We start from the raw sequence: 14964 nt of genomic DNA on the forward strand, positions 1-14964 counted from the left end.
TAATCTAATACTCTCTTCTGACCTCCACAGGCATGTGTGGCACAAACACACACACACACACACACATACACACACACACACACACACACACACACACACACACCCTTCTCTCTCTTTCTTGCCTGTGCATGTGCACACACACATGTATATGCATCTACACACACAAATAAGTAAATATAAATCTTTTTTTTTAATGTAAGCTGCTGCGTTGCTCTTGGGTGTCCTCCAGTACTAGATGGGAAGGCTGTGCTGCTAAGACAACACACACTCTGAGTGGAGGGCACAGAGAAATCAAGTTGGAACACAGCTGGAAACTCTGCTCTCCGTGCAGGAAGGTGCAGTGTAGGCTGCAGAGGGGTAAATGCAGAACAATCTCAGTCCTGCGCGCCACAATACCTACCTGCTGGGAGGATGTGCCCACCGGTGCAATCGCAGCTGGACTATTTTGAGGGTAACTGACTGCTTTGTCATCGGATACCCTGCTCTCAGGAGGGAATACCTACCCGATAAGTATAAACCTGGTCAAAAGCAGAGATAACTGCAGAGAGCAAGGGCAGAGAGAGAGAGAGAGAGAGAGAGAGAGAGAGAGAGAGAGAGAGTCACACAACCATTGTGTCCCTAAATGAGCATGTGGTTAAGCTGTCTTCTAATTGTTTCTGTTTATTCCCATAGACTCACGCTGCTCTCAGCCTGAGGCAGAGAAGCTCTTCAGTAGAAGGCAGCAGCTATTGCACAGACTCCTACATGGTCAGAATATGGGGAACAAGAGTGAGCCCTCAGCCTTAAATGTCTTAAATCTGTCATACACACCCAAGGCCCAGGGAACATTTGCAGAAGGAAGGCAGAAAAACAAAGAAACAAACAAACAAATAGAAAAACAAGAGCAGGAGGACAGGAAGGGGTGTCAGGAACTGCTTCTGTACAGATCTAGCATTGCTGTTGAAACCATGAGCACACAGCAGCTATGGATACCTGCAGAAGACTTGGGCCACAGGAGCTCCCATCTCTGTTGAAGAACTAAAGGTTATGTATGGTTGTATGTGTGTGTGTGTGTGTGTGGATGGCTGGGGAGTATGTTACCCAATGGAATAGTCACTGGGAGTGTAGATAGGAAAAGAGGAAGGGAGAAGGGAAGGAGATACGAGAGGATATGGACACACATATCCTAGAGGATATATGGGCAATACAATTCTAACACACTTGCTATATGTATGCAATCATCAAAATACTAAAACTAAAAAAATAAATAAATAAATAAAAATTTTAAAAAATCAATTCTTGCCACAGAGGCCACATTTAACAGTGTTGTGGCTCCTGTCTCCAGGGCATCAAAAGTGCCTCACTGCCCTAAGTCCCAACGAGCCTCATGGGTCCAGCTCTGCAGAGGTTTCATGATGGGAAAGACAGCTTGCAAAGATCTAAACAACACCCCCCCACACACACACACACCACCCCCAGACAACAAAGCAGCTCAGAGATGGGAGCTTGTAGGCAGGAAAGGTCTATAAACAAATGGATTGACATTGGACTCAGAGGAGAAGGTCCCCAAAGCATAGCAGAATGAGTCTGGAAACAGAAATGAGGGAAAGAAGATTTAATTCCTTTTTGAGACAAAATGCCACGTATCCAGGCTACTCTTAAATTCCATCCGTAGCGAAGGATGACCGTGAACTTCTGATATTCCTGCTTCTACCTCCCAGTATTGGGATTAGAAGTACAACGTTAGTCCAGTTTATGGGGTACAGGTTTCATGCACACTCGTGAAGTTGAGCTACACTACCAGCTAAGAGTGCCCAATCTTTGTTTCAAAACACACTTAAACCAGTCTAGGTGATGAGCAATTCTAAATCCAAGCCCTTGGGAGTTGTAGAAAGTACAATGGCTGTAAGTGTGAGGCCAGTCTGAGACCCTGTCTCAAAAACTTCCAAGCAAACAAACAACAACAAAACCAAAGGAAAAGAAAAACAAAACCACACTTCAGACTCCGGCATGGAGTAAAGCGAGCCAATCACAGATGGCAACAACTGCTTTATTCTCAATCCTGGTGTGAGAAGAGCTTCAGGAGGGGCCACAGGAGAACTGTCTGCAGGAACAAGCCATGCCAGATGCAGCAGGAAGATGAAGGGTCGTTGAGGCGGACATAGATCAAGTGTGTGGGATACGCCCGCCGCAAGGCTCCTGGAGGTGAGGACTTGCTCCAATGGAGGGAGCACTCTGGATAATCCTCCTGCAGGACTGGTGCCTGAAGAAGTTTAGATTTAGACATTATGTGCAGAAAAATCACTGGTATCCTGGGAGTGCTCAGTTGGCTCACTAGACTCAAGCAACGGGTGTTCCTTTGCGCTCACTTGCCATTGCCTAAAATATCCTTGAGCCAGAAGTGGTGACTTCAAGCCTGTGCAGCTTTATGCAATTTGGTGTCAAAGGCTTTGGCTTCAACACCTGATGGCTCTCTCAGAGGCTAGGCGTTAAAAGTCCCAGAGAGAGCAGGAGCCTACCTGACAAGGTAAGAAACCTCAAAGTCTATTTTTTTTCATTTATTTATTTATTCACTTCACTTCCCTAAATCAACTCCCCCTTTCTTCCCAGTTCCCCCTTAATCATCCAGTCTTGGAGACTGGGATGTCGGCAGCCCTACAAACTACATCCCCATCGTTAAACCGACTGGAGTGGGCGGGTCCCAGGATGTGAGATTTTCCAGCCATCCTGAGTCAATAGCATAGCCCCCTCATCAGTTCCTGCTGTCGAGCAGGATATGATGTAACTACTGAGCTCAGCAATGAAAGAGCCCGGTGCACATCCTGAATTTTTAATTGTGAAAACTTGTCAGAGCTGCAAGTTACAGCTGTTTCAAATTCAGTTCTGACAAAACACAGTGAAAGGTTCTGTCACAAGATTAATAAACACAAATGATTTGAGAGGTTATTTATTATTTCAGTTATGTGGCTTTTTTCCCCACTGACAAAATCAGTCAAAAAGATTAAGACAGACTCAGTAAAAATGAACTTGCCTAGGACTGCCAAGATCCTAATTGCCATTATATACATGTCACATGCATGTGTGTGTGTGTCCTATAATGTCATATACTTATTAAAGTTCCTACAAAATAGATTAGTGAAAAAATCACGCAGTGGCCCACCCTACAAGGCTCAGGATCTGCAGTAAACGAATGCGGAAATTGAGCATTGTCAGCGAGTTTAATCTCTACTGACAATGTGTCATCTGAGACTTAGCTCAGAGAATGGCCATAACATTGTAAGCTTTAAATCTCTCATGCTAGGAATTATTGATCTTAATTCTTTAACATCGAATCGTGTGGCCCAGTGTTGTAGGTCACTTGACAACAGCCCAGCGGACAGTCTCTGGCTTCTTGACTACCTCCCTCAGGTGGATTTGGATTCTCCATGACTATGGAGCAGTAGCTGCCACACTGGAAAAGTATTTGCCTTGTGCTCCCAGGGTGCGGCTTGTGAATCCTGCCCACCACATGCGCCTTGAGCCCTGCGAGTGTTTGTCTGTTACAATTATGTTTACTCTATCTCTCTTCCTCTGCAGCAAAAACATCTGCAGCTCTCAGAATGAGATACCTCGCGCTGGGCAAAGGTGAAGTGACAAAAGGGGACAGAAAACAGCATGCTGGGGCTAATTATGGGAGCTCAAGGAATTAGGGTTGACTGTAGGTCGTCAAGCACACGCTTCTCAACCTTTGCGGTCAACATGGCCTCATTAGTCCTGGATAGTAGACCAGAGGAGTGTATGTAAAGTATAATCAGTAAGTTCTATAGCTCAAGAACTCGGTTCCCAGCTCAGCTGACGGTACTGGAAATAAGCAAGGAGTTGTTAGATGATGGAGGCTATTAGGAGCCAGTGCAATAAGAGCTTAGACTTCTTGATTATTAGCACACTGTTCTGAGGGCCTGGAGAGAAGGCACAGCGGTTAGGAGCAATGGTCCTAGTACCTATGTCCCCAGGAGGTTCACATCTGCTTGTAACTCCTGCTCCAGGGAATCCTACATCCTCTCCCAGCCTCTGTGGATAAGTGCACCCCTTTGTACATCTCCCCATGCAGATATGCATGGATACACATAACTGAAAAACAAAGCCAATTCTTTTTTTTTTTTTAAAGAAGATTGTGGTTTGAGATGTATAAGATCATATCAAACTTTATGGTAGTATGTTGGACAAAGATACAATAGTATTCCAAACGTGACAGCTTTATCACTTTAAAAGATGCGATGAAGACATCAGTGGTGTATTACTCTAATCCCAGCACTCAGGAGGGGGAAGCAGAAGGACTGGGAGCTTGAGGCTAACCTCGGCTACATAGGAGGCTGGAGGCTAGCCTCATCTGTACACTGAAAACCCGCCTCAGGGTACAGGTGGAATGAATAGAGGCTTCTCCATAAAAGAAAACATAAACAGCTAATAAGTTCATGAGGAATATCTGCAACCATTAGAGAAATGCAAATCAAAACTACCCTGAGATTTCCTCTCATCCCTGTCAGAATGGCTATCCAAGAAAACAATGGCGAAGGAGGGGCTAGAAGAGGGGAAGGGCTACGGGACATGGAAGACACGCCCCTTATGAGCTGCTGCTGGGAATGTAAAATGGAGTGATCTTCGTTATAAAAATAAATATGGAGATACAAAGTTCCCTCAAAAAAAAAACCTGAATTCAATCAATTTATACCACTCACATACAGATATGACCCATTTATACTACTCCGGGGAGTATCCCTGAAGGAATCTAAGTCCACAACAGGTACTCGTGTATATCCACGCTCAGTGCTGTGTTACCCACAATAGCAGAGAAGGGCAATCAGCCCAGATGCCCATCAGTGGATGGATAAAGAAGACACAGATTATATACACAGAGTTTTACTCAGTCCTAAATGACTTGTGTCACTTGCAGGAAAGTGGGATGAACTGGAATCATTGTGCTAAGCCAAATTGTTCAGTCTCAGAAAGACAAACTGTGTGTTTTCCCTTACAGGCAGAATCCAGACTTATGCTATATGACATGAAAGTTGAAGGGCGACCAATGTCAGGGGAGAAATGGCACCCAGCCGTGGTGAGGAAGAGAGAATATTGGGGCAGGTATGAACAAAATACAATGATATCACACATGTGTACATATGGATAAAGTGTCATAATGAAACCCATTATTTTGCATGCCAGTTGTAAGAACGAAAAGCTTTGAGCTGTAGCTGTAGCTCTGTGGTAGATATAGTGTTTGTTTAATGTGCCCGAGACTGTGACTTCTATTCCCAGCAACACAAAATAAAGAGACTACAATAATAAATAGTTAATTCCTATTTAATTCCACTCTCAAGAAATAAGATCTTTGTCTATCTCTCCAAATATTAAAATTTTAGAAGGCCATTGATGTAGGAAGATATTCTTAGCTAAAATTTGAACGTTACTTGATAAAACTATGTATGTTTTTTGTCAATAGTTAGTGTAGCTAAAATATCATTTTGCTTTGATTTTTAATTTTAATTCGGAGGAGAGGCTCTTTTCTTTATCTCTCAAAAACCTAATACATGTGTGGCAGTTATTTAAATACCCACTAATGTATTTGTTCCCATGGCTTCAAAGTGTAAAATTACTTATTTTCTAGACAGAGAAGCAGATGAATACACATATTTATCTGACAAATTTAGAGCCACTAAAGCTTTACTGATACGATGTTTCTTCAGAGACTGATTTACCAACAGACAGAAGTATTTTTAAAACATAGACTCGGAAATCAGAGACAAATGGATTTGAAATGGAGTTTTGTTTCTTACAAATTGCTTTGCGTCTGGTGGGATTTTCAAATTCTGACTCTAATGAGATTTGGCTCTATGTAAATTCTCTGTTAAAAGGCTCGGGCCGGTGTAGTCCTGTAGACATGTATTCACACACACATTACAAACCATTTTGTCTGATGAGGGGAGAAAAACAGATCTTATTTATTAGACTGCCCATGGGAAGAGGGGTCTACGGAAACAGCTTTCCAGAGTGTTTGCCATTTGTTTGCTAGGATGATAGCCATGTTGAACTTAAGCAGTGTGTGTTTATGTATGTTACAATTAAATCTGGTAATTAGTTTACTTTAGACAATGACCATTCAATTTACTTAGAACCCACTACACGTCAGGCGTGTTGCCAAGTGTTGGAGAGGATATACAGTTGAAGAAATTCCCTTTCCAGGCTGAGGCTGCCGAAGCCCATAAAGAAGGTCAACTAATGATGGCACCGCATGTCAAAAAGAACATAGGAAATGATGCTACCATGGATTACACTGTAACACAGAAAGCTAAAACCCACGTTCTTAGAGTGAAGACTTTGAACCTATGTGCATTAAACCTTACAGAAATTTGTGAAAATTATGTTTTTTAATCTATCAATTTTTTAAATGAGGGATTTTCTTCATTTACATTTCAAATGTTATCCCAAAAGTCCCCCAGATCCACTCCCACTCCTCTACCCACCCACTCCCACTTCTTGGCCCTGGCATTCCCCCGTACTGAGGCATATAATAAAGTTTGCTAGACCAAGGGGCTTCTCTTCCCAATGATGGCCAACTAGGCCAACTTCTGATACATATGCAGCTAGAGACACGAGCTCCAGGGGGTACTGGTTAGTTCATATTGTTGTTCCAACTATAGGGTTGCCGACCCCTTTAGCTCCTTGGGTACTTTCTCTAGCTCCTCCATTGGGGGCCCTGTGTTCCATCCAATAGCTGACTGTGAGCATCCACTTCTGTTTGCCACGCCCCGGCATACCTCACAAGAGACAGCTATATCAGGGTCCTTTCAGCAAAATCTTGTTGGTGTATGCAATGGTGTCAGCGTTTGGAGGCTGATTATGGGAGGAATGGATACAGAAAATGTGATACATTTACACAATGGAATACTACTCAGTTATTAAAAACAATGAATTTATGAAATTCCTAGGCAAATGGGTGGACCTGGAGGGCATCATCCTGAGTTAGGTAACCCAATCAAAAAAGAACTCACATGATATGTACTCACTGATAAGTGGATATTAGCCCAGAAACTTAGAATACCCAAGATACAAGATACAATTTGCAAAACACATGAAACTCAAGAAGAACGAAGACCAAAGTGTGAACACTTTGCCCCTTCTTAGAATTGGGAACAAAACACCCATGGAAGGAGTTACAGAGACAAAGTTTGGAGCTGAGACGAAGGGATGGACCATCTAGAAAATTATTTTTTATAAAGGAAGCTGGAGGCCCAACAGTTAAGGGCATGTACTGGGTTCAGTTCTCAGTGCTGAGCTGGGAAGCTCGCTGCCTCCTGTAACTTCTTCAGCTCCTGTGACACCTGACACTCTCTTCTAGACTCCTAGGGCACCAACAGTCATTGGCACATGTCCAGATGCACGCGCACATGCACGCACACACACACACACACACACACACACACACACACACTTAAAGATAAATCTTCCAAGAAGTTATTTTTTTAAAAAGATGGAATTGACTAACTCTTCCAAAAATCCTCTTATTTTACATTTCATATTAAACAAGTTCATATTGTTTCTCTCTCTGGCTTTTGAGCACCTTGATTTTTCACTATAAGTTTTCTTGAGTCAGAGAAAGGCAGGTGGGTCTCTATGAGTTCAAAGCCAGCCTGGTTTACAAAGCTGAGTTCCAGGCCAATTAGGAATACTCAGTGAGATTTTAATTTTTTTTCTTAATTCTCTAAAATTTGTTTTTAGAGAATTGCATGGAAGAAATCAATTCAGATGAGCCTTGAAGGAGGTGAGGATTTTCTGAGGACTTAAGGAGCCAGATTAGTCCCCCAGGCCTCGAAATCTCCAGGTGTGGTGTTGTGGGGGTGGGATGGGTAGGGTGCAGTGGGGTGCCATGCTAGGAGGAGAGGGTGGCCCAAGCGAGGAGGGAGATGGTAGCAGATACAGCCCAGAGGAACCCAAGTCAGGCTGCCCTGGCTCTAGAAGTCATCTCAGGGCAGTTTAAAAAACAGAAAAGAGCTTTTTTGCTTTTTCTTCAAAATGCTTTTATTTGTAAATAATTTCAAACTTGCAGAAATGTAGCAAGAATAGCATAAGACCCATCTTTCATCCAGCAGGAACTGTTGTCTTACTGTTTTGTTCCATTGGAATATATATATATATATATACATATATATATATATATATATTCATATAGCTAGACATGTGTGTATATTTCATATGTATATACTTATGTACATACATATCCTTTTTCTATACCATTTGAAAGTAAATTGAATACATCATCGTAGCCCTCTTTTCCTATACTTGGATTATTCTCCCTGTAACTTTGTTACCTATTCTGAAATGCATGGGCTGATTCTGTTTATGTCGTGAGAGGGCTAAAGCCTTGTGCAGAAGTTTTCTAGATCGCTGCCAGTAGTTCCAAAGTTCATTTGTGGCTGAGATTTAGAGCATTCTCAGGGCATTACGGTGGTCTCCACAGCATGAACGATATAGATGTTTTTTTTGTTGTTGCTTACTTTTGTTTTGCTTTGCTTTGCTTTGCTTTGCTTTGCTTTGCTTTGCTTTGCTTTGCTTTGCTTTGCTTTGCTTTGTTTTTCAAGACAGGGTTTCTCTGTGTAGCCCTAGAGAGCAGGCTAGCCTCAAACTCAGAGATCTGCCTGCCTTTGCCTCCCAATTGCTGGGATTGAAGGTGTGGCCCCATCACCACCACAGGCTATATATAGTTTTCACACTTTATCTCTTTAACGTATGTGCACATGTGTGCCGGCATGAGTTTATGTGCACCACGTGTGTACAGGAGTCCACAGAGGCCACAGGGTGTCTGATGTGCTGGAGATAGAGTCACATGCAGTTGTGATCTGCCTACTGTGGATGTTGAGAACCAAATCAGCGTTCTCTGCAAGAGCAGCAAGGGCTCTTGACTGTGGAAGGCTCTCTCCAGCCCCAACAGTGACTCTTTAAAAATAATATATTTCATTCACTTTTCTTTCTATTAATAAAGTGGTTTTTACTTTAGAGGCATTATAAAGGGGATAATGTTCTCAGATCTGCATTTTAGAAAAAGTTACGCTAAACACAGTGTAGAGTGAAACTGGACATAAGTTTGTCGTCTATAAGGTTGGGAGCTAGAAGGCCATGGTTGGGCACTGTTCCCTTGTGGAAAGGCGGAGGAACAGGATTCGGAGTGAAGTGAGTGGGAGAATAGAGGGAAAGGGTGTGAGTCCTGGGCGGGACCGCATTCTAAAGGAAGGGAGGAGTCTAGACACCAGTGCCTAGAGGCTGATGGCAAAGCCTGGATCTCAGAGGATATATAAAATGTAAAGACTGTTCAAAGGTTCTCCTGGTGGGGGAGGGCAGAAGGGGAGATAAAATGTGTTGCAGAGACCACAGTAAAGGCAAATAAACCCCCAGTGTGTCCGAGTAAGAGAGAAGGGAGACTCCAATGTTTGGGTATTAGTTTGGCTCATGAAAGTCCCCTGAGGCCCACTTGTCTGAAAGGAGAGTCTTTGGGGAGCAATAGAGGGAGTCTAGTCTAGTCTAGCTAGAGGGAAATTACAGATGTTCAACAGGTGAGTCTACACTGTGGCCTTCAGATCACTTTAGGAACAGCGAAACCTTAAAGGGGGAGCTGAGACCTCAGCCATGTCCTCCTCTCCCCGCTCCCAACCTTCCACCCCGCTCTGCCACCCTACCAGCTGAAGGGTATAGCTTTGCCTCAGGGCTCAAATGTTAAAGCTAACCGATGCCTATGAAAGTGTGAGTTAGAAGAAATGTTTTTTCTTGTTGGAGGCAATTGCCTTAGGTATTTTATCATGATAGTGAACACTGACTGACACATTAGGCACCGGCTGATATTCCAGGTAATTTTGTGCTCTTGATTGGCATGGACCACGCAGCGACCGCTGCTGCTTGACAAAGTTCCAGCACATGGACATCAAGGGTCACAGTTCTTCTACATTTCTCATCTTTGATTATTCTCACTGTGTGTGGTGGGCATTTCCTTGGGCTTTTCTCCCCTGGGAAATTTTGTATGGGCTTTGGTAAAGGATGTGAATGTATGTATACAATGGCAGTCTCTCTAAACAAAATAATTCTTTGGAAAAAAAAATCTGCCACCATGGAACTGCCACAGCATGGTGACTCTGCCCACTCCTATACAAGAGTCTCTATTGTGTCCCCCTGTTAAAGATTTAGTAACTGAAAGATGGTTCCATAAACCCTCAGGCACCCACACCTGGTCCCAAGGATGAAAGCACAAACTCTAGAGAAACAATGAACCCAGACCGAAAGCCCGAGTCCTTGTCAGCTGAAGACAAGATATCAGTTAATAAGTACAGAACAGTGCCTGCCCAGGATTGACTCCCTGGGCACATGACTTACAGGACAAATGACAAGATCTGGTGTGCACACACACACCCACGCCCATTGAAAGCAGATTCTACTAGATTAGACTGGCGTGGTCCCCTTCTGCCATATACAGGAGCATCCACTGAAGGCATTATGATGGCATGGCATATTGGAAGAAGAGTAAGATGTCAAGACCTTCCCTTTGAGGAGTATTATGAGGAGGACAGATCCAATTGTAAGACTAAGGCGCATAGGAACACAATTAGGAAACAGCTCAGTGCTTGCTATGTTACACGGTGCAAACACTGCATCAGGCCCCTTGAGCAATGAAAACTGCTCTTATGGGTTTGTTTCTTAGGACTCAGTGTCTGACTCCTGAACACAGAGGCTGACAGCATGCAGGGCGAAGCATAAAGGGGCACCTGGTGTGGTTATTGAGCCTTAGAAAACAATAAAGACTTATTGCTTTTGCTTCCAAAAAGAGTGCTGTCATAAAGCTAATTACATCTTTCATTCTGGATATTGAAAAACAGGGCTAAAATGAGTTAGAGAGAATTTGTGAGAAGATCAGACAACTCTTAGAACTATTGTCTGCTTTCAGCATTACCTGTGAATAGGCTACTATGCAAATCTAGAGTATAAAAGGTGTAGCCTTTTTGTCAATAAGCACCCAGCTATCCTGATTACCCTCAGATCTTGTCAGTCTCCTTTCCTTGCTGACTTCACACCGACTCTTGGGACCTGAACCTCTCTGGAGCCAGACTCTGGCACTTAGTGTCCGTGAAAGCCATGTGAATGCCACGTGAAAGGCATGGATTTCCTCTAAGCATCGAGCTAGATCAGCAATGGTTCCCCAACCCCCAAGAAAACCATCTAGGATTCTGGGAAGTGATAAAGGATCTTTGGATGGGTCATGGTGGTGCTTAAACAGGTGTGTGTTTGAATTTACACTGGCTGAATGAAAATCAACACCAATAATAATAATAACAATAATAATAATAATATGGTAATAACCCCCATTTGTCTGAAAACAGTGGATGAAAACTTCTTTGGAAAAATATAGCTTCATCATAATCCGCGTAAGATTCCCACAGATTGAAACTTGCTGAGTATGAGCTCAACCAAAAAGTATAAAAAACATGGAGTGGTGGTTTGAATATGCATAGCCCAAGGGAAGTGGCACTATTAGGAGGTGTGGCCTTGTGGAGGAAGTGTGTCACTGTTGGGAGTGGGCTTTGCCATCCTATGCTTATGCCCCGCCTAGGGTGGAAGAGACCCTCCTCCTGGTTGCCTGTGGAAGATAGTCCCCTTCTGCTGATTGCTGATCAAGATGTAGAACTCTAGGCTTCTTCAGCACCATGTCTGCCTGGATGCTGCCGTGCGTACCACCATGATGCTAAAGGACTGAAACTCTGAAACTATAAGCCAACCCCAATTAAATGTTTTCATTTATGAGAGTTGGCTTGGTCATGGTGTATCTTCACAACAATAAAACCCTAACTAAAACACATAGAGAAGAGAAATTTGTTCTAAGCAGATAGCTGTCAAAACAAAACAAGCAAAACAAAACAAAAACAGCCCAGCTAATGCCTGATAAGATCAAACAGAGGAACTACCACCTCCGACTGTAAAACAAAACAGAGGGCCCACAAATGGCTCAACAGAAAGAGGTGTTTGCTGCCAAGCCTGCCAACCGGAGCCTGATGCTCAGGATCGCCACAAATCATCCTCCTACCTCCATATGTGCCTCAGCTTGTGGGAACTGGGATTTAATAAACAGACCTGATAACGAACTTAGCTTTAAGCTATATAAAGCAAAATGGACAGAGTTTCAGGGCAGGGCTGGAGGGCAGAAGGCGTGCAGTCAAGTGACCCACAATCCTGCTGACCAGTATTTGCACACCATTTTGAGTTAACCCTCAGTAATGGAAACCATGGAACGTAAGCCACATATTGGGGCTAGAAGGTGGGCACCGTGCCGGCAAACCTTCCAGTTAGGGATGGTGAAGGCACTGGCATAAGTGAGCAATAGTCCTGGGGTGAGAGATTATACCGAGAGGAGGGAAGACAAACAATAAGGAATCCCTGGGGCTCCTCCCCCATTGGAAGTCAAATCACAAGGATGGCTCCCCAAAGAACCCAGAAAACATTCACCAAAAGGGACAACAGGAAATGTCTTCCTGGATTCCTCATGGCAACTTCAGCTCTTCATTTTTATTTTTATTTTTTTATTTGACACAAACCTAAGTATCCCACAACATCTAAAATTGTTATTTCTTGAATTTTATTGGTGTGTGGTGTATGTGGTCTGTGTACAGGTGCATAGTGTGTCCGTGTGTGTATGCAAATGTTTGTGCCCGTGTTGACATGTGAAGGCCACGGGAGAATTCTGACACTCCCTTCTTTATTCCCCCTGAGACACGGCCTGTCACTGAGCTAGACTGACAGCTGGCACGCCCCGGCAATCTCACCAGTTCTGGGGTTACAAACTCACCGCATGCTAGGGATTTGAACCTGGATCCTCATGCTTACACAGCAAGCATTTTACCCACTAGGCCATCTCCACAGCCCCAGAGATTTCTTTTTTAAAATACTGTATTTGTTTGTTGTTTTTTGAAAAGTCTCAGGCATACTTGGTGGATCTCAACCCCTCTCTCAAGTGCTGGGATTACAGGCACACGTTGCCATGCTTGGTTTAGGGGGTGCTGGGGATCAAATCCAAGGCTCTGCACAGTTTAGGCAAACACTCCATCAACTGAACTACATCCCTAGGCCTGTACTTCATGTTCCTATGAATACCACCATATACTAATCTTGTCTCTCTCGATTCTTTAAAACCCCATCTTGATTTTTACCCCAAGGCGGGCCCTTTTGCTGGCTGGATTATTAAAGTTTAATAATATGATAATCTGCCACGAATATCCCTCTAAAATGTTGATAATGATCTGTGTATATATTTCTTAGTCTCCCTCTCTCACCGACTCCTCTCGCCCAAAGTTACCACTGTTCTTGGTTGTTATATATATATAATATATAGTTTTATTATTCAGTGTATACCCACTGTCATAATTACTTTTCCTGATACTGTGATTTTAAAAGAATATCCTGACACAAACAACTTAGGGAGATGGGGTTTATTTGGGCTCACAATTCAAGAGCCCAGTCCTTCTCGGCAGGGAAGTACTGGTCCTGACCTTGAAGCGGCTGGGTACACGGCTCTGCAGCTGGGAAGCAAGAGCAATGCCTGCTGCTCCGGCTCTCCCTTTCTGTGTATCCAGGACTGTGGTCCACAGAAGTGTGCCACTCCCAATTACGGTGAGGCTTCCCTCCCCAATTAACCCAATCTAGATAATCCTTGAGGCATACCCAAATGTCTCCTAGGGGGTTTTAGAATCTGTCAAGTTGATGATATGAACTATTGAACCTGAATTCTTATGTCATTTAAGTGGCGATTTACGCTATAACTGAAGTTTTTTTCCCCACGTACTATGTTATTAAGAGTTATATATAGCCGGGTGTGGTGGCGCATCCCTTTAATCCCAGCACTTGGGAGGCAGAGGCAGGTGGATTTCTGAGTTCGGGGCCAGCCTGGTCTACAGAGTGAGTTCCAGGACAGGCAGGGTGATACAGAGAAACCCTGTCTCTGTAGTATATTTCGCTGCTGTATTATATTCCATATCTGTTAATGTTGAACTTCATTTTCCTGCCTATTGTTTCTAAATAGTTCGACCTTGTTTGAATTACTGTGCTACCACCATGAACATTCTTATATACAAGAGCACCTCTATTACTGCTATTCCATGGCATTGACTTATATTGATTTTAAATGTTTTCTGTGAGGCAAAGCACAAACACAAGGTGACACTAGGTGAATTTTCTAATTGTAGAAATTGAAATATATTTTTAATTTAAAAATTATTATTTTAATCCTAGCACTTGGGAGGTAGAGAAAAATAGATCTCTGTGAGTTCTCATTTACACACACACACACACACACACACACACACACACACACACACCCCTACCTATATCCACATTCATGTTGCTATTCTGGAATTACATACACACACCATTGTGTCTGGCTTTTTAAAAGAGTTCTTATGATCAAACTCAGGTCAGCAGGCTTGCAAGTGCTTTGACCCCACTGAGCTATCTCTCAGTGACCCAGAAAATGATATCTAAGCCAACTTCCTTTCCTAAGTGTAGATACCATCCCTGGAGCTTTGTATAGAATGGCTCTAGAGAAGGGATAGTGAGCAAATGTTTGCTTACAGGACATGATGGAGTTGGTGACATATTTTCCTCTGAGCCAGTTTCAGGTCAGTGTCATTTTTAGAGACGAAAGACACTGAGGGCTAGAGAACAGGACATGATGTTTTACTTTAACCAGGAATAGGAAGTTCTCAGCAGCCAACCCAGCGAACTTCCTTCTCAAGTCTTTGGAGGATTCTCAACAACTTCCTAGAGGCCATCCTTGCAGTGAGAGGGTGAAAGATCTCAACAGAACTAACCAAGGGAAAGCGTCTTGTCAGATTTGAACCAGTTGACAGTCAGCCAAGGACTTTCTTATGATCAAGAGGTTCCGAGCCTGAGAGTATTTTTGTGAACCACAAGAAGGATGCCTTC

The 14964-nt window shown here is 43.3% G+C and overlaps 1 long non-coding RNA gene across 1 annotated transcript; it reads left to right on the top strand.

Annotated features, from left to right (window-relative positions):
• Positions 1-1959: 1959 nt before the first annotated feature.
• On the top strand, positions 1960-6371 carry LOC115489685. Its single transcript, XR_003954470.1, has 4 exons — positions 1960-2506; positions 3556-3603; positions 4994-5097; positions 6126-6371. It is a non-coding gene; the product is annotated as an uncharacterized LOC115489685 (long non-coding RNA).
• Positions 6372-14964: the final 8593 nt, after the last annotated feature.

This window comes from Mus musculus, chromosome 3 (assembly GCF_000001635.26).
Source record: "Mus musculus strain C57BL/6J chromosome 3, GRCm38.p6 C57BL/6J".
In the NCBI taxonomy this organism is placed as follows: domain Eukaryota; kingdom Metazoa; phylum Chordata; class Mammalia; order Rodentia; family Muridae; genus Mus; species Mus musculus.